Genomic DNA, 24,506 nt, shown 5'->3' with positions numbered 1-24,506 from the left:
GTCACAACGCACCCATAGGCAGATCGCAGACAATGGTCTCTCACCTTGGTGTCCAATGCAGTGTTATGAGGTCACAATGCCGCATTAGGCAGATAACGGACAAGGGTCTGTCATCAGAGTGACCAGTGCAGAGTTACGATGTCGCAATGCCCAGTCAGGCAGTTCAAGGACAAGGTTCTGTCACCTGGGTGACCAGTGGAGAGTTATGATGTCACAATGTCCACTTAGGCAGATGACAGTCAGGGGCCTGTCACCTGGGAGCCCAGTGCGCACTTATGATATCACAATACCCCCTTAGGCAGATCATAGACAAGGGTCTATCACCTGGGTGCCCCGTGCAGAATTATGATGTCACAATGCCCCCTTAGGCAGATCAAAACATGGGTCTGTCAGGTGGGTGACCAGTGCAGAGATATGATGTCACAATGCCCCTTTAGACAGTTCACAGACAAGGGTCTGTCACCTGGGTGACCGGTGCAGAGTTATGATGTCACAATGTCCACTTAGGCAGATCACAGTCAAGGGCCTGTCACCTGGGAGCCCAGTGCACACTTATGATATCACAATGCCCCCTTAGGCAGATCATAGACAAGGGTCTATCACCTGGGTGCCCCGTGCAGAATTATGATGTCACAATGCCCCCTTAGGCAGATCAAAACATGGGTCTGTTAGGTGGGTGACCAGTGCAGAGATATGATGTCACAATGCCCCTTTAGACAGTTCACAGACAAGGGTCTGTCACCTGGGTGACCGGTGCAGAGTTATGATGTCACAATGTCCCCTTAGGCAGATCACAGACAAGGGTCTCTCACCACGGTTACCAGTGCGGAGTTAAGATGTAACAACGCCCCCATAGGCAGATCACTGTCATGGGTCTAACACCTGGGTGACCATCGCAGACATATGATGTCACAATGCCCCCTTAGGCCAATCACAGACAAGTGTCTGTAACCTGTATGACCAGTGCAAGGTTTAGATATCACAATGACCCCTTAGGCAGATCACGGACAAGGGTCTGTCCCCAGGATGACCCGTGCAGAGTTATGATGTCACAATGCCCCCTGAGGCAGATCACAGAAAAGGGTCTTTCACCGGGGTGACCAGTGCTGGGTTATGAAGTCACAATGAACACTTAAGCAGTTCAAAGACAAGGGTCTGTAACCAGGATGACCCGTGCAGAGTTATCATATCACAATGCACCCTTAGGCAGATCACAGACAAGGGTCTGTCACCCGGGTGACCAGTGCAGAGTTATGATATCACAATTTCGCCTTAGGCAGATGACGGACAAGGGTCTGTCACCAGGGTGAACAGTGCAGAGTTATGACGTCACAATGCCCCATCAGGCAGATCACAGAAAAGGGTGTGTCACCTGGGTGACCAGTACAGATTTATGATGTCACAATGCCCTCTTAGGCAGATCACACACAAATGTCTGTCACCAGGGCGTCCAGTGTAGAGTTATGATGTCACATTGCCCCTTAGGTAGATCACAGACCAGGGTCTGTCACCTGGGTGACCAGTGCAGTCTTATGATGTTACAATGATCCCTTAGGCAGATCAGAGACAAGAGTCTGTCACCTGGGTGACCATTGGAGAGTTATGATGTCACAATGGCCCCTTAGGCAGATCACAGACAAGGGTCTGTCACCTGGGTGACCAGTACAGAGTTATGATGTCACAATGGCCCCTTAAGCAGTTCACAGACAAGGGTCTGTCACCTGGGTGACCAGTGCAGAGTTATGATGTCACAATGCCTCCTTAGGCATATCACAGACAATGGTCTGTCATCTTGGTTACCAGTGCACGGTTATGATGTCACAATGCCCCCTTAGGCAGATCACAGAGAAGGGACTGTCACCTGGGGGCCAAGTGTAGATTTAAAATGTCACAATGCCCCATTAAGCAGATCACAGACAAGGGTCTGCCACCTGGGTCACCATTGCAGTGTTATGATGTCACAATGACCCCTTAGGCAGATCACAGACAAGGGTCTGTCACCTGGGTGACCAGCGCAGAGTTATGATGTCACAATGCCCCCTTTGGCAGATCACAGACAAGGGTCTCTCATTGGGTGACCAGTGGATAGTTATGATGTCACACTGACACCTTGGGCAGATCACAGACAAGGGCCTGTCGCCTGGGTCACCAGTGTAGAGTTATGATGTCAGAATGTGCCCTTAGACAGATCACAGACAGGGGTCTGTCACCTGAGTGTCCACTGCAGATTTATGATGTCACTATGCCCCCTTAGGCAGATCACAGACAAGGGACTGTCATCTGGGTGACCGGTGCAGAGTTATGATGTCACAATGCCCCCTTAGGCAGATAACGGACAACGGTCTGTCATCAGGGTGAACAGTGCAGAGTTACGATGTCACAATGCCCCGTTAGGCAGTTCAAAGACAAGGGTCTGTCACCTGGGTGACCAGTGGAGAGTTATGATTTCACAATGTCCACTTAGGCATATCACAGTCAAGGGCCTGACAAATGGGACCCCAGTGCAGACATATGATGTCACAAAGCCCCCTTAGGCAGATCACAGACAAGGGTCTCTCACCTGGGTGCCCCGTGCAGAGTTATGATGTCACAATGCCCCCTTAGTTAGATCACAGACAAGGGTCTGTCACCTGGGTGACCCGTGCAGAGTTATGATGTCACATTGCACCCTTAGGCTGATAACAGACAAGGGTCTGTCACCAGAGTGACTAGTGAAGAGTTATGATGTCACAATGACCCTTAGGCACTTCACACTCAAGGATCTGTCACCTGGGAGACGAGTGGACAGTTATGATGTCACAATGCCCCCTTAAGCAGATCACAGAGAAGGTTCTGTCACCTGGGGGACAAGTGCAGAGTCATGATGTTACAATGCCCTATTAGGCAGTTCTCCAACAATGGTCTGTCACCTGGGTGACCAGTGCAGATTTATGATGTCACTACACCCGTTAAGGCAGATCACAGACAATGGTCTCTCACCTTGGTGTCCAATGCAGAGTTATGATGTCACAATGCCCCCTTAGGCAGATCACAGAGAAGGGTCTGTCACCTGGGTGTCCCGTGCAGGGTTATGATGTCACAATGTCCCCTTAGGCAGATAACAGAAAAAGGTCTGCCACCAGGGTGACCGGAGCAGGGTTATGATATCACAATGCCCCCTTAGGCAGATCACAGACAAGCCTCTGTCACCTGGTAGACGAGTGCAGAGTTATAATGTCACAATGCCCTCTTAGACAGATAACAGACAAGGGTCTCTCACCACGGTTACCAGTGCGGAATTAAGATGTTACGACGTCCCCATAGGCAGATCACAGTCATGGGTCTATCACCTGGGTGACTAACGCAGACTTATGAAGTCACAATGCCCCCTTAGGCTGATCAAAGGCAAGTGTCTGTAAACTGTGTGACCAGTGCAGAGTTCAGATGTCACAATGACCCCTTAGGCAGATCGCAGACAGGGGTCTGTCACCTGGGAGACCAGTACAGGGTTATGATGTCACAATGCCCCCTTTGGCAGATGACACAAAAGGGTCTGCAACCATGGTGACCAGCGCAGAGTTATGATGTCACAATGCCCCCTTAGGCAGAACACAGTCAACGGTCTGTCACCAGGGTGGCCAGTGCAGAGTTATGATGTCACAATGCCCCCTAAGGCAGAACACAGTCAAGGGTCTGTCACCAGGGTGACCACTGGAGAGTTATGATGTCACAATGCCCCATTAGGCAGATCACATAAAAGGGTCTGTCACCTGGGTGACCAGTGCAGTGTTATGATGTCACAATGCCCCCTTAGGCAGATCACAGACAAGGGTCTGTCACCTGTGTGACCCGCGCAGAGTTATGATGTCACAATATCCCCTTAGGCAGATCACAGACAAGGGTCTGTCAACTAGGTGTCCAGTGCAGCGTTATGATGTAACAAAGCCCCCTTAGGCAGATCACGGACAAGGGCATGCACCTGGTTGCCCAGGGGAGAGTTATGATGTCACAATGCCCCCTTATGCACATCACAGACTAGGGACTGTCACCTGGGTGCCCAGTGCTGAATTATGATGTCACAATATCCCTTAGGCAGATCACAGACAAGGGCCTGTGACCTAGGTGCCTAGTGCAGAGTTATGATGTCACAATGCACTCTTAGGCACATCAAAGACAAGGCTCTGTCACCGCGGTGACCTGTGCAGAATTATGTTGTCACAATGCTCCCTTAGGCACATCACCGACAAGTGTCTGTCACTTGTGTGACCCGTGCAGAGTTATGATGTCACAATGCCCCCTAAGGCAGATCACCGACAAGGGCCTGTCACCTGGGTGACCGGTGCAGAGTTATGATGTCACGATGCCCCCTTAGGCAGATCAAAGACAAGGATCTGTCACCTGGGAGTCCAGTGCCGAGTTATGATGTCACAATGACCTCTCAGGCAGATCACAGACAAGGGTCTGTCACCTGGGTGACCAGTGGAAAGTTATGATGTCACAATGCCCCTTTTGGCATATCAAAGACAAGGGTCTGTCACCTGGGTTACCACTGCAAAGTTATGATGTCACAATCCCCATTTAACAGATCAAAGACAATGGTCTGTCACCAGGGTGACCTGTGCAGGTTATGATGTCACAATGCACCCTTAGGCAGATCACAGACAAGGCTCTGTCACCTGGGTGACCGGTGCAGTGTTATGATGTCCCAATGCCCCCTTAGGCAGATAAAAGACAAGGGTCTGTCACCTGGTTGAGCAGTGCAGAGTTATGATGACACAATGCCCCCTTAGGCAGATCACAGACAAGGTTATTTCGCCTGGTGACCAGTGCAGAGTTATAATGTCACAATGTCCCCTTAGGCAGATCACAGACAAGGGTCCATCACTTAGGTGAAGAGTGCACACTTATGATGTCACAATGCCGCCTTAGGCAATCACAGACAACGGTCTGTCACCACGGTGAACAGTGCAGTGTTATGATGTCACAATGCCCTGTTAGGCAGATCAGAGAAAAGGTTCTGTCACCTGTGTGACCAGTGCAGAGTTATTATGTCACAATGACCCCTTAGGCAGATCACAGACAAGGGTCTGTCACCTGGGTGACCAGTGCAGACTTATGATTTCACAATGACCCCTTAGGCAGATCACAGAAAAGGGTCTTTCACCGGGGTGTCCAGTGCAGCTTTCAGATGTCACAGTGCCCGCTTAGGCAGATCACGGACAAGGCTCTGTCACCTGGGTGACGAGTGCAGAGTTAAAATGTCACTATGCCCCCTTAGGCAGATCACAGACAAGCGACTGTCACCTGGGTGCCCAGTGCAGTGTTATGAGGTCACAATGACCCGTTAGGCAGATCACATTCAAGGGCGTGTCACACGGGTGACCCGAGCAAGGTAATGATATCACAATGCCCCGTTAGGCAGATCACAGGCAAGGGTCTGTCACCTGGGTGTCCCGTGCAGAATTATGATGTCACAATGCACCCTTAGGCAGATCAAAGAGAAGGGTTTGTCAAGTGGGTGACCAGTGGAGAGTTATGATGTCACAATGCCCCCTTAGGCAGTTCACAGACAAGGGTCTGTCACATGGGTGACCCGTGCAGAGTTACGATGACACAATGCCTCCTAAGGCAGATCACAGACAAGGGTCTGTCACCTGGGTGACCAGTGCAGAGTTATGACGTCACAATGCCCCTTAGGAAGATCACACACTAGATTCTGTTACCTGGGTGACCAGTGCAGAGTTATGATGTCAAAATGCCCCCTAAGGCAGATCACAGACAAGGGTCTATCCCCATGATGACCTGTGCAGAGTTATGATGTCACAATGACCCCTTAGGCAGATCACAGACAACGGACCATCACCTGGGTTACCAGCGAACACTTATGATGTCACAATGCCCCCTTAGGCAGATCACAGACAAGGATCTGTCACCTGGGTGACCAGTGCACAGTTATGATGTCACAACGCCCCCTTAGGCAGATCACAGACAAGGGTCTATCACCTTGGTGACCAGTGCAGAGTTATGATGTCACAATGCCCCCTTAGACAGATCACAGACAGAGGTATGACACCTGGGTGACCATTGCAGAGTTATGATGTCACAATGCCCCCTTAGACAGATCACAGACAAGGGTCTGTCATCTGGGTGACCAGTGCAGAGTTATGAAGTCACAATGACCCCTTAGGCAGATAACGGACAAGGGTCTGTCATCAGGGTGACCAGTGCAGAGTTACGATGTCACTATGCCCCGTTAGGCAGTTTAAAGACCGTTCTGTCACATGGGTGACCAGTGGAGAGTTATGATGTCACAATGTCCACTTAGGCAGATCACAGTCAAGGGCCTGTCACCTGGGAGCCCAGTGCAGACATATGATGCCACAATGCCCCTTTAGGCAGATCACAGACAAGGGTCTGTCACGTGGGTGCCCCGTGCAGAATTATGATGTCACAATGCCCCCTTAGGCAGGTCAAAGACATGGGTCTGTCAAGTGGGTGACCAGTGCAGAGTTATGATGTCACAATGTCCCCTTAGGCAGTTCACAGACAAGGGTATGTCACCTGGGTGACCCGTGCAGAGTTATGATGACAGAATGCCCCCTTAGGCAGATCACAGACAAGGGTCTCTCAACACGGTTACCAGTGCGGAATTAAGATGTAACAGCGCCCCCATAGGCAGATCACAGTCATGGGTCTATCACCTGGGTGACCAATGCAGACCTATGATGTCACAATGCCCCCTCAGGCCGATCACAGGCAAGTGTCTCTAACCTGTGTGACCAGTGCAGAGTTTAGATGTCACAATGACCCCTTAGGCAGATCACAGAAAAGGGTCTGTCACCTGGGTGACCAGTGCAGGTTTATGATGTCACAATGACCCCTTTGGCAGATGACGGAAAAGAGTCTGTCACCAGGGTGACCAGTGCAGAGTTATGATGTCACAATGACCCCTTAGGCAGAACACAGACAAGGGTCTGTCACCAGGGTGACCAGTGGAGAGTTGTGATGTCACAATGCCCCATTAGGCAGATCACACAAAAGGGTCTGTCTCCTGGGTTATCCGTGCAGAGTTATGATGTCACAATGCCACCTTAGGCAGATCACAGACAAGGGTGTTACACCTGGGTGACCAGTGCAGAGTTACGATGTCACAATGACCCCTTAGGCAGATCACAGGCAAGGGTCAGTCACCTGGGTGACCAGTGCAGAGTTGTGATGTCACAACGCCCCCTTAGGCAGATCACAGACAAGGGTCTGTCATCAGGGTGAAAAGTGCAGAGTTATGATGTCACAATGCCCCTTTAGGCAGATAAGGGACAAGGGTCTTTCATCAGGGTGACCAGTGCAGAATTACAATGTCACAATGCCCCATTAGGCAGTTCAAAGACAAGGTTCAGTCACCTGAGTGACCCGTGGAGAGTTATGATGTCACAATGCCCCATTAGGCAGATCAAAGATATGGGTCTGTCAAGTGGGTGAACAGTGCAGAAGTATGATGTCACAATTCCCCTTAGGCAGTTCACAGACAAGGGTCTGTCACCCAGGTAACCCGTGCAGAGTTATAATGTCACTATACCCCCTTAGGCAGATCACAGACAAGGGTCTCTCACCACGGTTACCAGGGCAGAGTTAAGATGTAACAACGCACCCATAGGGAGATCACAGTCATGGGTCTGTCACCTGGGTGACCAACGCAGATTTATGAAGTCACAATGCCCCCTTAGGGCGATCACAGACAAGTGTCTGTCACCAGGGTGACCACTGCAAAGTTTAGATGTCACAATGCCCCCTTAGGCAGATCAGAGACAAGGGTCTGTTACCTGGGTTACCAGTGCAGAGTTATGATGTCACAATGACCCCTTAAGCAGTTCATAGACAAGAGTCTGTCACCTGGATGATGAGTGAAGCATTATGATGTCACAATGCCTCCCTAGGCATATCACAGAAAATGGTCTGTCACCTTGGTGACCAGTGCAGAGTTATGATGTCACAATGCCGCCCTAGGCAGATGACGGACAAGGGTCTGTAACCAGGGTGAACAGAGCAGAGTTATGATGTCACTATGCCCCATTAGGAAGATCACAGAAAAGGGTCTGTCACCTGGGTGCCCAGTGCAGATTTATGATGTCACAATATCCCTTAGGTAGATCACAGACAAGGGCCTGTGACCTGGGTGCCTAGTGCAGAGTTATGATGTCACAATGCACACTTAAGCACATCAAAGACAAGCCTCTGTCACCGGGGTTACCTGAGCAGAATTATGATGTCACAATGCCCCCTTAGGCAGATCACAGACAAGGGCCTGCCACCTGGGTGACCAGTGCAGAGTTATGATGTCACGATGCCCCCTTAGGCAGATCAAAGACAAGGATCTGTCAACTGGGAGTCCAGTGCCGAATTATGAAGTCAAAGCGACCTCTCAGGCAGATCACAGACAAGGGTCTGTCACCTGGGTGACAAGTGGAGAGTTATGATGTCACAATTTCCTTTTGGCAGATCACAGACAAGGGTCTGTCACCTGGGTTACCAGTGCAAAGTTATGATGTCACAATTCCCACTTAAGCAGATCAAAGACAATGGTCTGTCACCAGGGTGACCCGTGCAGAGTTATGATGTCACAATGCACCCGTAGGCAAATCACAGACAAGGTTCTGTCACCTGGGTGAGCAGTGCAGAGTTATGATGTCACAATGCCCCCTTAGGCAGATCACAGACAAGGTTCTTTCACCTGGTTTACCAGTGCAGAGTTATAATGTCACAATGTCCCCTTAGGCAGATCACAGACAAGCGTCCGTCACCTGGGTGAAGAGTGCACACTTATGATGTCACAATGCACCCTTAGGCAATCACAGAAAAGGGTCTGTCACCACGGTGAACAGTGCAGAGTTATGATGTCACAATGCCGTGTTAGGCAGATCAGAGACAAGGTTCTGTTACCTGGGTGACCAGTGTAGAGTTATGATGTCACAATGACCGCTTAAGCAGATCACAGAAAAGGGTCTTTCACCAGGGTGTCCAGTGCAGGTTTAAGATGTCACAATGCCCCCTTAGGCAGATTACGGACAAGGGTCCATCACCTGGGTTACCAGTGCACACTTATGATTTCACAATGCCCCCTAAGGCACATTCCAGACAACGGTCTGTCACCTGGGTGACCAGCGCAGAGTTATGATGTCACAATGCCTCCTTAGGAATATCACAGATAGTGGTCTGTCACATTGGTGACCAGTGCACAGTTATGATGTCACGATGCCCCTTAGGCAGATCACAGACAAGGGTCTGTCACCTGGGTGACCAGTGCGGAGTTATGATGTCCAATGTCCCCTTAGGCGAATCACACACAAGGGTCTGTCACCTGGGTGAGCAGTGCAGTGTTATGATGTCACGTTGCCCCCTTAGGCAGATAACGGACAAGGGTCTGTCACCAGGGTGACCAGTGCACAGTTATGATGTCACAAAGTCACGTGAGACAGTTCACAGACAAGGGTGTGTCACCTGGGTGCCCTGTGCAGAGTTATTATGTCCCAGTGCCCCCTTAGGCACATCACAGACAAGGTCCTGGCACCTGAGTGACCAGTGCAGATTTATGATGACACAACGCCCTATTAGGCAGATCACAGACAATGGTCTCTCACCTTGGTGACCAGTGCAGAGTTATGATGCCAAAATGCCACCTTAGGCAGATCAAAGAGAAGGGTCTGTCACGTGGGTGACCAGTGCAGAGTTATGATGTCACAATGACCCCTGAGGCAGTTCACAGAAAAGGGTCTGTCACCTGGGTGACCCGTGCAGAGTTATGATGTAACAAAGACCCTTAGGCACATCACAGACAAGGGTGTGTCACTTGCGTGACCAGTGCACAATTATGAAGTCACAATGTCCCCTTAGGCAGATCACAGACAAGGGTCTGTCACCTAGGTGACCGGTGCAGAATTATGATGTCACAATGCCCACTTAAGCAGATCAAAGACAAAGGTCTGTCACCAGGTTGACCCGTGCAGAGTTATGATGTCACAATGCCCCTTATGCAGATCACAGACAAGGGTCTGTCACCTAGGTGACCCGTGCAGAGTTATGATGTCACAATGCCCCCTTAGGCAGATCACAGACCAAGGGTCTGTCATCTAGGTGAGCAGTGCAGACTTACGATGTCACAATGCCTCCTTAGTCAGATCACAGAGAACGCTCTGTCACCTGGGTGACTAGTGCAGATAGAATGATGTCACAACGCCCCCTTATGCAGAACAAAGACAAGGGTCTATCACCTGGTTGCCCAGTGCAGATAGTATGATGTCACAACGCCCCATTTTGCAGAACAAAGACAAGGGCCTCTCACCTGGTTGCCCAGTGCAGGGTTATGATGTCACAATGACCCCTTAGGCAGATCACAGACAAGGGCATGCCACCTGGGTTCCCAGTGCAGAATTGTAATGTCACAATGCCCCCTTATGCACATCACAGACTAGGGCCTCTCACCTCGGGGCCCAGTGCAGAGTTATGATGTCACAATACTCCCTTAGGCAGATCACAGACAAGGGCCTGTCACTTGGGTGTCCAGTGCAGAGTTATGATGTCACAATGCCCACTTAAGCAGATCAAAGCAAGGGTCTGTCACCAGGGTGATCCGTGTAGAATTATGATGTCACAATGCACCCTTAGGCAGATCACAGACAAGGGTCTGTAACCTGGGTGCCCTGTGCTGAGTTATGATGTCACAATATCCCTTAGGCAGATCACAGACAAGGGCCTGTGACCTGGGTGCCTAGTGCAGAGTTATGATGTCACAATGCACACTTAAGCACATCAAAGACAAGGCTCCATCACCGGGGTTACCTGTGCAGAATTATGATGTCACAATGCCCCCTTAGGCAGATCACAGACAAGGGCCTGTCACCTGGGTGACCAGTGCAGAGTTATGAGGCCACGATGTCCCCTTAGGCAGATCAAAGACAAGGATCTGTCACCTGGGAGTCCAGTGCCGAATTATGAAGTCACAGTGACCTCTCAGGCAGATCACAGACAAGGGTCTGTCACCTGGGTGGCAAGTGGAGAGTTATGATGTCACAATGCCCTTTTGGCAGATCAAAGACAAGGGTCTGCCACCTGGGTTACCAGTGCAAAGTTATGATGTCACAATTCCCACTTAAGCAGATCAAAGACAATGGTCTGTCACCAGGGTGACCCGTGCAGAGTTATGATGTCACAATGCACCCCTAGGCAAATCACAGACAAGGGTCTGTCACCTGGGTGAGCAGTGCAGAGTTATGATGTCACAATGCCCCCTTAGGCAGATCACAGACAAGGTTCTTTCACCTGGGTGACCAGTGCAGAATTATAATGTCACAATGTCACCTTAGGCAGATCACAGACAAGAGTCCGTCACCTGGATGATGAGTGCACACTTATGATGTCACAATGCACCCTTAGGCAATCACAGAAAAGGGTCTGTCACCACGGTGAACAGTGCAGAGTTATGATGTCACAATGCCATGTTAGGCAGATCAGAGACAAGGTTCTGTTACCTGGGTGACCAGTGTAGAATTATGATGTCACAATGACCACTTAGGCAGATCACAGACAAGGGTCTATCACCTGGGTGACCAGTGCAGAGTTATGATTTCACAATGCCCCCTTAGGCAGATCACAGAAAAGGGTCTTTCACCAGGGTGTCCTGTGCAGGTTTAAGATGTCACAATGCACCCTTAGGGAGATTAAGGACAAGGGTCCGTCACCTGGGTTACCAGTGCACTCTTATGATTTCACAATGCCTCCTATGGCACATTCCAGACAACGGTCTGTCACCTGGGTGACCAGTGCAGAGTTATGATGTCACAATGCCTCCTTAGGCATATCACAGATAATGGTCTGTCACATTGGTGACCAGTGCACAGTTATGATGTCACAATGCCCCTTAGGCAGATCACAGACAAGGGTCTGTCACCTGGGTGACCAGTGCGGAGTTATGATGTCCAATGTCCCCTTAGGCGGATCACAGACAAGTGTCTGTAACCTGTATGACCAGTGCAAGGTTTAGATATCACAATGACCCCTTAGGCAGATCACGGACAAGGGTCTGTCCCCAGGATGACCCGTGCAGAATTATGATGTCACAATGCCCCCTGAGGCAGATCACAGAAAAGGGTCTTTCACCAGGGTGACCAGTGCTGGGTTATGAAGTCACAATGAACACTTAAGCAGTTCAAAGACAAGGGTCTGTAACCAGGATGACCCGTGCAGAGTTATCATATCACAATGCACCCTTAGGCAGATCACAGACAAGGGTCTGTCACCCGGGTGACCAGTGCAGAGTTATGATATCACAATTTCGCCTTAGGCAGATGACGGACAAGGGTCTGTCACCAGGGTGAACAGTGCAGAGTTATGATGTCACAATGCCCCATCGGGCAGATCACAGAAAAGGGTGTGTCACCTGGGTGACCAGTACAGATTTATGATGTCACAATGCCCTCTTAGGCAGATCACACACAAATGTCTGTCACCAGGGCGTCCAGTGTAGAGTTATGATGTCACATTGCCCCTTAGGTAGATCACAGACCAGGGTCTGTCACCTGGGTGACCAGTGCAGTCTTATGATGTCACAATGATCCCTTAGGCAGATCAGAGACAAGAGTCTGTCACCTGGGTGACCATTGGAGAGTTATGATGTCACAATGGCCCGTTAGGCAGATCACAGACAAGGGTCTGTCACCTGGGTGACCAGTACAGAGTTATGATGTCACAATGGCCCCTTAAGCAGTTCACAGACAAGGGTCTGTCACCTGGGTGACCAGTGCAGAGTTATGATGTCACAATGCCTCCTTAGGCATATCACAGACAATGGTCTGTCATCTTGGTTACCAGTGCACGGTTATGATGTCACAATGCCCCCTTAGGCAGATCACAGAGAAGGGACTGTCACCTGGGGGCCAAGTGTAGATTTAAAATGTCACAATGCCCCATTAAGCAGATCACAGACAAGGGTCTGCCACCTGGGTCACCATTGCAGTGTTATGATGTCACAATGACCCCTTAGGCAGATCACAGGCAAGGGTCTGTCACCTGGGTGACCAGCGCAGAGTTATGATGTCACAATGCCCCCTTAGGCAGACCACAGACAAGGGTCTCTCATTGGGTGACCAGTGGATAGTTATGATGTCACACGGACACCTTGGGCAGATCACAGACAAGGGCCTGTCGCCTGGGTCACCAGTGTAGAGTTATGATGTCACAATGTGCCCTTAGACAGATCACAGACAGGGGTCTGTCACCTGAGTGTCCACTGCAGATTTATGATGTCACTATGCCCCCTTACGCAGATCACAGACAAGGGACTATCATCTGGGTGACCGGTGCAGAGTTATGATGTCACAATGCCCCCTTAGGCAGATAACGGACAACAGTCTGTCATCAGGGTGAACAGTGCAGAGTTACGATGTCACAATGCCCCGTTAGGCAGTTCAAAGACAAGGGTCTGTCACCTAGGTGACCAGTGGAGAGTTATGATTTCACAATGTCCACTTAGGCATATCACAGTCAAGGGCCTGACAAATGGGACCCCAGTGCAGACATATGATGTCACAAAGCCCCCTTAGGCAGATCACAGACAAGGGTCTCTCACCTGGGTGCCCCGTGCAGAGTTATGATGTCACAATGCCCCCTTAGTTAGATCACAGACAAGGGTCTGTCACCTGGGTGACCCGTGCAGAGTTATGATGTCACATTGCACCCTTAGGCTGATAACAGACAAGGGTCTGTCACCAGAGTGACTAGTGAAGAGTTATGATGTCACAATGACCCTTAGGCACTTCACACTCAAGGATCTGTCACCTGGGAGACGAGTGGACAGTTATGATGTCACAATGCCCCCTTAAGCAGATCACAGAGAAGGTTCTGTCACCTGGGGGACAAGTGCAGAGTCATGATGTTACAATGCCCTATTAGGCAGTTCTCCAACAATGGTCTGTCACCTGGGTGACCAGTGCAGATTTATGATGTCACAACACCCGTTAAGGCAGATCACAGACAATGGTCTCTCACCTTGGTGTCCAATGCAGAGTTATGATGTCACAATGCCCCATTAGGCAGATCACAGAGAAGGGTCTGTCACCTGGGTGTCCCGTGCAGGGTTATGATGTCACAATGTCCCCTTAGGCAGATAACAGAAAAAGGTCTGCCACCAGGGTGACCGGAGCAGGGTTATGATATCACAATGCCCCCTTAGGCAGATCACAGACAAGCCTCTGTCACCTGGTAGACGAGTGCAGAGTTATAATGTCACAATGCCCTCTTAGACAGATAACAGACAAGGGTCTCTCACCACGGTTACCAGTGCGGAATTAAGATGTTACGACGTCCCCATAGGCAGATCACAGTCATGGGTCTATCACCTGGGTGACTAATGCAGACTTATGAAGTCACAATGCCCCCTTAGGCTGATCAAAGGCAAGTGTCTGTAAACTGTGTGACCAGTGCAGAGTTTAGATGTCACAATGACCCCTTAGGCAGATCGCAGACAGGGGTCTGTCACCTGGGAGACCAGTACAGGGTTATGATGTCACAATGCCCCCTTTGGCAGATGACACAAAAGGGTCTGCAACCATGGTGACCAGCGCAGAGTTATGATGTCACAATGCCCCCTTAGGCAGAACACAGTCAACGGTCTGTCACCAGGGTGGCCAGTGCAGAGTTATGATGTCACAATGCCCCCTAAGGCAGAACACAGTCAAGGGTCTGTCACCAGGGTGACCACTGGAGAGTTATGATGTCACAATGCCCCATTAGGCAGATCACATAAAAGGGTCTGTCACCTGGGTGACCAGTGCAGTGTTATGATGTCACAATGCCCCCTTAGGCAGATCACAGACAAGGGTCTGTCACCTGTGTGACCCGCGCAGAGTTATGATGTCACAATATCCCCTTAGGCAGATCACAGACAAGGGTCTGTCAACTAGGTGTCCAGTGCAGAATTATGATGTAACAAAGCTCCCTTAGGCAGATCACGGACAAAGGCATGCACCTGGTTGCCCAGGGGAGAGTTATGATGTCACAATGCCCCCTTATGCACATCACAGACTAGGGACTGTCACTTGGGTGCCCAGTGCTGAATTATGATGTCACAATATCCCTTAGGCAGATCACAGACAAGGGCCTGTGACCTAGGTGCCTAGTGCAGAGTTATGATGTCACAATGCACTCTTAGGCACATCAAAGACAAGGCTCTGTCACCGCGGTGACCTGTGCAGAATTATGTTGTCACAATGCTCCCTTAGGCACATCACCGACAAGTGTCTGTCACCTGGGTGACCCGTGCAGAGTTATGATGTCACAATGCCCCCTAAGGCAGATCACCGACAAGGGCCTGTCACCTGGGTGACCGGTGCAGAGTTATGATGTCACGATGCCCCCTTAGGCAGATCAAAGACAAGGATCTGTCACCTGGGAGTCCAGTGCCGAGTTATGATGTCACAATGACCTCTCAGGCAGATCACAGACAAGGGTCTGTCACCTGGGTGACCAGTGGAAAGTTATGATGTCACAATGCCCCTTTTGGCATATCAAAGACAAGGGTCTGTCACCTGGGTTACCACTGCAAAGTTATGATGTCACAATCCCCATTTAACAGATCAAAGACAATGGTCTGTCACCAGGGTGACCTGTGCAGGTTATGATGTCACAATGCACCCTTAGGCAGATCACAGACAAGGCTCTGTCACCTGGGTGACCGGTGCAGTGTTATGATGTCCCAATGCCCCCTTAGGCAGATAAAAGACAAGGGTCTGTCACCTGGTTGAGCAGTGCAGAGTTATGATGACACAATGCCCCCTTAGGCAGATCACAGACAAGGTTATTTCGCCTGGTGACCAGTGCAGAGTTATAATGTCACAATGTCCCCTTAGGCAGATCACAGACAAGGGTCCATCACTTAGGTGAAGAGTGCACACTTATGATGTCACAATGCCGCCTTAGGCAATCACAGACAACGGTCTGTCACCACGGTGAACAGTGCAGTGTTATGATGTCACAATGCCCTGTTAGGCAGATCAGAGAAAAGGTTCTGTCACCTGTGTGACCAGTGCAGAGTTATTATGTCACAATGACCCCTTAGGCAGATCACAGACAAGGGTCTGTCACCTGGGTGACCAGTGCAGACTTATGATTTCACAATGACCCCTTAGGCAGATCACAGAAAAGGGTCTTTCACCGGGGTGTCCAGTGCAGCTTTCAGATGTCACAGTGCCCGCTTAGGCAGATCACGGACAAGGCTCTGTCACCTGGGTGACGAGTGCAGAGTTAAAATGTCACTATGCCCCCTTAGGCAGATCACAGACAAGCGACTGTCACCTGGGTGCCCAGTGCAGTGTTATGAGGTCACAATGACCCGTTAGGCAGATCACATTCAAGGGCGTGTCACACGGGTGACCCGAGCAAGGTAATGATATCACAATGCCCCGTTAGGCAGATCACAGGCAAGGGTCTGTCACCTGGGTGTCCCGTGCAGAATTATGATGTCACAATGCACCCTTAGGCAGATCAAAGAGAAGGGTTTGTCAAGTGGGTGACCAGTGGAGAGTTATGATGTCACAATGCCCCCTTAGGCAGTTCACAGACAAGGGTCTGTCACATGGGTGACCCGTGCAGAGTTACGATGACACAATGCCTCCTAAGGCAGATCACAGACAAGGGTCTGTCACCTGGGTGACCAGTGCAGAGTTATGACGTCACAATGCCCCTTAGGAAGATCACACACTAGATTCTGTTACCTGGGTGACCAGTGCAGAGTTATGATGTCAAAATGCCCCCTAAGGCAGATCACAGACAAGGGTCTATCCCCATGATGACCTGTGCAGAGTTATGATGTCACAATGACCCCTTAGGCAGATCACAGACAACGGACCATCACCTGGGTTACCAGCGAACACTTATGATGTCACAATGCCCCCTTAGGCAGATCACAGACAAGGATCTGTCACCTGGGTGACCAGTGCACAGTTATGATGTCACAACGCCCCCTTAGGCAGATCACAGACAAGGGTCTATCACCTTGGTGACCAGTGCAGAGTTATGATGTCACAATGCCCCCTTAGACAGATCACAGACAGAGGTATGACACCTGGGTGACCATTGCAGAGTTATGATGTCACAATGCCCCCTTAGACAGATCACAGACAAGGGTCTGTCATCTGGGTGACCAGTGCAGAGTTATGAAGTCACAATGACCCCTTAGGCAGATAACGGACAAGGGTCTGTCATCAGGGTGACCAGTGCAGAGTTACGATGTCACTATGCCCCGTTAGGCAGTTTAAAGACCGTTCTGTCACATGGGTGACCAGTGGAGAGTTATGATGTCACAATGTCCACTTAGGCAGATCACAGTCAAGGGCCTGTCACCTGGGAGCCCAGTGCAGACATATGATGCCACAATGCCCCTTTAGGCAGATCACAGACAAGGGTCTGTCACGTGGGTGCCCCGTGCAGAATTATGATGTCACAATGCCCCCTTAGGCAGGTCAAAGACATGGGTCTGTCAAGTGGGTGACCAGTGCAGAGTTATGATGTCACAATGTCCCCTTAGGCAGTTCACAGACAAGGGTATGTCATCTGGGTGACCCATGCAGAGTTATGATGACAGAATGCCCCCTTAGGCAGATCACAGACAAGGGTCTCTCAACACGGTTACCAGTGCGGAATTAAGATGTAACAGCGCCCCCATAGGCAGATCACAGTCATGGGTCTATCACCTGGGTGACCAATGCAGACTTATGATGTCACAATGCCCCCTCAGGCCGATCACAGGCAAGTGTCTCTAACCTGTGTGACCAGTGCAGAGTTTAGATGTCACAATGACCCCTTAGGCAGATCACAGAAAAGGGTCTGTCACCTGGGTGACCAGTGCAGGTTTATGATGTCACAATGACCCCTTAGGCAGATCAGAGACAAGGGTCTGTTACCTGGGTTACCAGTGCAGAGTTATGATGTCACAATGACCCCTTAAGCAGTTCATAGACAAGAGTCTGTCACCTGGATGATGAGTGAAGCATTATGATGTCACAATGCCTCCCTAGGCATATCACAGAAAATGGTCTGTCACCTTGGTGACCAGTGCAGCGTTATGATGTCACAATGCCGCCCTAGGCAGATGACGGACAAGGGTCTGTCACCAGGTTGAACAGAGCAGAGTTATGATGTCACTATGCCCCATTAGGAAGATCACAGAAAAGGGTCTGTCACCTGGGTGCCCAGTGCAGATTTATGATGTCACAATATCCCTTCGGTAGATCACAGACAAGGGCCTGTGACCTGGGTGCCTAGTGCAGAGTTATGATGTCACAATGCACACTTAAGCACATTAAAGACAAGCCTCTGTCACCGGGGTTACCTGAGCAGAATTATGATGTCACAATGCCCCCTTAGGCAGATCACAGACAAGGGCCTGTCACCTGGGTGACCAGTGTAGGGTAATGATGTCACAATGCCCCCTAAGGCAGATCACAGACAAGGGTCTGTCACCTGGGTGACCAATGCAGAGTTATGATGTCACAATACCCCCTTAGGCAGATCACAGACAAGGATCTGTCACCTGGGTGACCAGTGCAAATTTATGATGTCAAAATGCATCCTTAGGCAGATCACACACAAGGGTCTGTCACCTGTGTGACCAGTGCAGAGTTATGATGTCACAATGCCCCCTTAGGCAGATCACAGAGAAGGGTCTTTCACCTGGGTGACCAGTGCAGAGTTATGACGTCACAATATCCCCATAGGCAGATCAGAGACAACGGTCCGTCGCCTGGGTGACCAGCGCACACTTATGATGTCACAATGCCCCCTTAGGCAGCTAACGGAAAAGGGTCTGTCACCAGAGTGACCAGTGCAGAGTTATGATGTCACAATGCCCCCTTAGGCAGAACACAGGCAATGGTCTGTCACCAGGGTGACCAGTGGAGAGTTATGATGTCACCATACCCCACTAGGCCGACCACATGAAAGGGCCTGCCAGCTGAGTGACCAGTGCAGAGATATGATGTCACGATGCCCCGTTAGGCAGATCAAAGAAAAGGATCTGTCACCTGGGAGTCCAGTGCCGAGTTATGAAGTCACAGTGACCTCTCAAGCAGATCACAGACAAGGGTCTGTCACCCGGGTGACAAGTGGAGAGTTATGATGTCACTATGCCCTTTTGACAGATCAAAGACAAGGGTCTGTCACCTGGATTACCAGTGCAAAGTTATGATGTCACAATTCCCACTTAAGCAGATCAAAGACAATTGTCTGTCACCAGGGTGACCCGTGCAGAGTTATGATGTCACAATGCACCCTTAGGCAAATCACAGACAAGGGTCTGTCACCTGGGTGAGCAGTGCAGAGTTATGATGTCACAATGCCCCCTTGGGCAGATCACAGACAAGGTTCTTTCACCTGGGTGACCAGTGGAGAGTTATAATGTCACAATGTCCCCTTAGGAAGATCACAGACAAGCGTCCGTCACCTGGGTGACGAGTGCACACTTATGATGTCACAATGCACCCTTAGGCAATCACTGAAAAGGGTCTGTCACCACGGTGAACAGTGCAGAGTTATGATGTCACAATGCCGTGTTAGGCAGATCAGAGACAAGGTTCTGTTACCTGGGTGACCAGTGCAGAGTTATGATGTCACAATGACCGCTTAGGCAGATCACAGACAAGGGTCTGTCACCTGGGTGACCAGTGCAGAGTTATGAGTTCACAATGCCCCCTTAGGCAGATCACAGAAAAGGGTCTTTCACCAGGGTGTCCAGTGCAGGTTTAAGATGTCACAATGCCCCCTTAGGCAGATTACAGACAAGGGTCCGTCACCTGGGTTACCAGTGCACACTTATGATTTCACAATGCCCCCTAAGGCACATTCCGGACAACGGTCTGTCACCTGGGTGACCAGTGCAGAGTTATGATGTCACAATGCCTCCTTAGGCATATCACAGATAGTGGTCTGTCACATTGGTGACCAGTGCACAGTTGTGATGTCACAATGCCCCTTAGGCAGATCACAGACAAGGGTCTGTCACCTGGGTGACCAGTGTGGAGTTATGATGTTCAATATCCCCTTAGGCGGATCACAGACAAGGGTCTGTCACCTGGGTGAGCAATGCACAGTTATGATGTCACAAACCGCGTTAGGCAGTTCACAGACAAGGGTGTGTCACCAGGGTGCCCAGTGCAGAGTTATTATGTCCCAGTGCCCCCTCAGGCACATCACAGACAAGGTCCTGGCACCTGAGTGTCCAGTGCAGATTTATGATGTCACAATGCCCTATTAGGCAGATCACAGACAATGGTCTCTCACCTTGATGACCAGTGCAGAGTTATGATGTCACAATGCCACCATAGGCAGATCAAAGAGAAGGGTCTGTCACGTGGGTGACCAGTGCAGAGGTATGATGTCACAATGACCCCTGAGGCAGTTCACAGAAAAGGGTCTGTCACCTGGGTGACCCGTGCAGAGTTATGATGTCACAATGCCCCCTTAGGCACATCACAGACAAGGGTGTGTCACTTGCATGACCAGTGCACAATTATGAAGTCACAATGTCCCCTTAGACAGATCACAGACAAGGGTCTGTCACCTAGGTGACCAGTGCAGAATTATGATGTCACAATGCCCACTTAAGCAGATCAAAGACAAAGGTCTGTCACCAGGGTGACCCATGCAGAATTATGATGTCACAATGACCCCTTAGGCAGATCACATTGAAGGGTCTGTCACATGGGCGACCAGTGGAGAGTTATGATGTCACAACGCACCCTTAAGCAGACCAAAGACAAGGGTCTGTCACCTGGGTGACCACTGCAGATTTCTGATGTCACAACGCCACCTTAGGCAGATCACAGACAATGGTCTCTCACCTTGGTGTCCAATGCAGAGTTACGATGTCACAATGCCCCATTAAACAGATCACAGACAAGGGTCTGACACCTGCGTGACCAGTGCAGAGTTATGATGTCACAATGCCCCCTTAGGCAGATCACAGAGAAGGGTCTGTCACCTGGGTGACCCTTGCAGGGTTATGATGTCACAATATCCCCTTAGGCAGAAAACAGACAAAGGTCTGCCACTAGGGTGACCAGGGCAGGGTTATGATATCACAATGCCCCCTTAGGCAGATCACAGACAAGGGTCTGTCACCTGGGTGACGAGTGCAGTGTTATAATGTCACTATGCCCCCTTAGGCAGATCAGAGATAAGGGCCTGTCACCTGGGTGCCCAGTGCAGACTTATGATATCACAATGCCCCCTTATGCAGATCACAGACGAGGGTCTGTCACCTGGGTGACCAGTGCAGAGTTATGAGGTCACAATGACCCCTTAGACAGATCACATTCAAGGGCGTGTCACATGGGTGACCCGAGCAGGGTTATGATGTCACAATGCCCCCTTAGGCAGATCACAGACACGGGTCTGTCACCTGGGTGCCCTGTGCAGAAATCTGATGTCACAATGCCCCGTTAGGCAGATCAAAGAGTAGGGTTTGTCAAGTGGGTGACCAGTGCAGAGTTATGATGTCACAATGCCCCATTAGGCAGTTCACAGACAGGGGTTTGTCAAGTGGGTGACCTGTGCAGAGTTATGACGTCACAATGCCCCCTTAGGCAGATCACACACAAGAGTCTGTCACCTGGGTGACCAGTGGAGAGTTATGATGTCACAATGCACCCTTTGGCAGATCACAGAAAAGGGTCTTTCACCAGGGTGACCAGTGCATGGTTATGATTTCACAATGCCCCCTTAGGCAGATCACAGACAAGGGGCTGTCACCTGGGTTACCAGTGCACTGTTATGATGTCACAATGCCCCCTTAGTTAGACCACAGACAATGGTCTGTCACCAGGGTGACCAGTGCAGAGTTATGATGTCACAATGCCCACTGAGGCAGATCACAGAAAAGGGTCTTTCACCAGGGTGACCAGTGCGGGTTTATGATGTAACAATGCAACGTTAGGCCGATCACGGACAACGGTCTGTCCCCAGGATGACCCGTGCGGAGTTATGATTTCACAATGACCCCTGAGGCAGCTCAAAGAAAAGGGTGTTTCATCAGGGAGACCAGTGCTGTGTTATGATGTCACAATGGACACTTAAGCTGTTCAAAGACAAGGGTCTGTCACCAGGATGACCCATGCAGAGTTATGATGTCACAGTGCACCCTTAGGCAGATCACCGACAAGGATCTGTCACCTGGGTGAGCCGTGGAGAGTTATGATGTCACAATGCCCCCTTAGGCAGATCAAAGGCAAGGGCCTGTCACCTTGGTGACCAGTGCAGAGTTATGATGTCACAATGTCCCCTTAGGCAGATAACAGACAAGGGTCTGTCACCAGGGTGACCCGTGCAGAGTTATGATGCCACAATGAACCCTTAGGCAGATCACATTCAAAGGCGTGTCACATGGGTGACCCGAGCAGGGTTAGGATGTCACAATGACCCCTTAGGCAGATCACAGACAAGGGTCTGTCACCTGGGTGCCACGTGCATAATTATGATGTCACAATGGCCCCTTAGGCAGATCAAAGGGAAGGGTTTGTCAAGGGGGTGACCAGTGCAGAGTTATGATGTCACAATGCCCCATTAGGCAGTTAACAGACAAGGGTCTGTCACCTGGGTGACCTGTGCAGAGTTATGATGTCACAATGCCCCCTTAGGCAGATCACAGAAAAGGGTCTTTCACCAGGGTGACCAGTGCATGGTTATGACGTGACAATGCCCCCTTAGGCAGATCACAGAAAAGGGTCTTTCACCAGGGTGACCAGTGCATGGTTATGATGTCACAATGCCCCCTTAGGCAGATCACAGACAAGGGGCTGTCACCTGGGTGACCAGTGCACTGTTATGATGTCACAATGCCCCTTTAGTTAGATCACAGACAAGGGTCTGTCTCCAGGGTGACCAGTGCAGAGTTATGAGGTCACAATGCCCACTGAGGCAGATCACAGAAAAGGGTCTTTCACCAGGGTGACCAGTGCAGGTTTATGATGTAACAATGCCCTGTTAGACCGATCACGGACAAGGGTCTGTCCCCAGGATGACCCGTGCGGAGCTATGATGTCACAATGACCCCTGAGGCAGATCATAGAAAAGGGTCTTTCACCAGGGAGACCAGTGCTGGGTTATGATGTCACAATGAACACTTAAGCTGTTCAAAGCCAAGGGTCTGGCACCAGGATGACCCGTGCAGAGTTATGATGTCACTATGCACCCTTAGGCAGATCACCGACAAGGATCTGTCACCTGGGTGAGCCGTGGAGAGTTATGATGTCACAATGCCCCCTTAGGCAGATCACAGGCAAGGGTCTGTCACCATGTTGAGCAGTGCAGAGTTATGAGTTCACAATGAGCCCTTAGGCAGATCACAGACAAGGGTCTTTCACCTGGTTGACCAGTGCAGAGTTATGAGTTCACAATGAGCCCTTAGGCAGATCACAGACAAGGTTCCGTCACCTGGGTGACCAGTGCACAGTTAGGATGTCACAATGCAACCTTAGGAAGATCACAGACAAGGGTCTGTCAATATGGAGACCAGTGCAGAGTTGTAGTGTCACAATGCCCCCTTAGGCAGATCACATACAAGGGTCTGTCACCTGGGTGACCAGGTCGGAGTTTTGATGTCACAATGCCCCGTTAGGCAGATCACAGAAAAGGGTCTGTCACCTGGGTGACCAGTGCAGAGTTATGATGTCACAATGAACCCTTAGGCAGATCACAGACAAGGGTCTGTCACCTGTGTGACACGTGCAGAGGTATGATGTCACAATGCCCCCTTAGGCAGATCACAGACAAGGGTCTGTCAACTAGGTGGCCAGTGCAGAGTTATGATGTCACAATGACCGCTTAGGCAGATCACAGACAAGGGCCTGTCCCCTAGGTGCCCAGTGCAGAGATATGATGTCACAATGCCCGCTGAGGCAGATCACGGACAAGGGCATGTCACCTGGGTGCCCACGGCAGATTTATAACATCACAATGCCCCCTTATGCACATCACAGACTAGGGCCTGTCACCTGTGTGCCCAGTGCAGAGTTATGATGTCACAATATCCCTTAGGCAGATCACAGAGAAGGGCCTGTCACCTGGGTGCCCAGTGCAGAGTTATGATGTCACAATGCACACTTAAGCAGATCAAAGACAAGGCTCTGTCACCAGGGTGACCTGTGCAGAATTATGACGTCACAATGCACTCTTAGGCAGATCAGAGACAAGTTTCTCTCACCTGGGTGACCCATGTAGAATTTTGATGTCACAATGCCCCCTTAGGCAGATCACAGACAAGTGCCTATCACCTGGGTGACCAGTGCAGAGTTATGATGTCACGATGCCCCCTTCGGCAGATCAAAGACAAGGATCTGTCAACTGGGTGTCCACTGCCGAGTTATGATGTCACAATGACCTCTTAGGCAGAACACAGACAAGGGTCTGTCACCTAGGTGACCAGTGGAGAGTTATAATGTCACAATGCCCCTTTAGGCAGATCAAAGACAAGGGTCTGTCACCTGGGT

This window comes from Gorilla gorilla, chromosome 23 (assembly GCF_029281585.2).
Source record: "Gorilla gorilla gorilla isolate KB3781 chromosome 23, NHGRI_mGorGor1-v2.1_pri, whole genome shotgun sequence".
Taxonomy (NCBI): domain Eukaryota; kingdom Metazoa; phylum Chordata; class Mammalia; order Primates; family Hominidae; genus Gorilla; species Gorilla gorilla.
Note: the sequence above shows the minus strand (reverse complement) of the source record.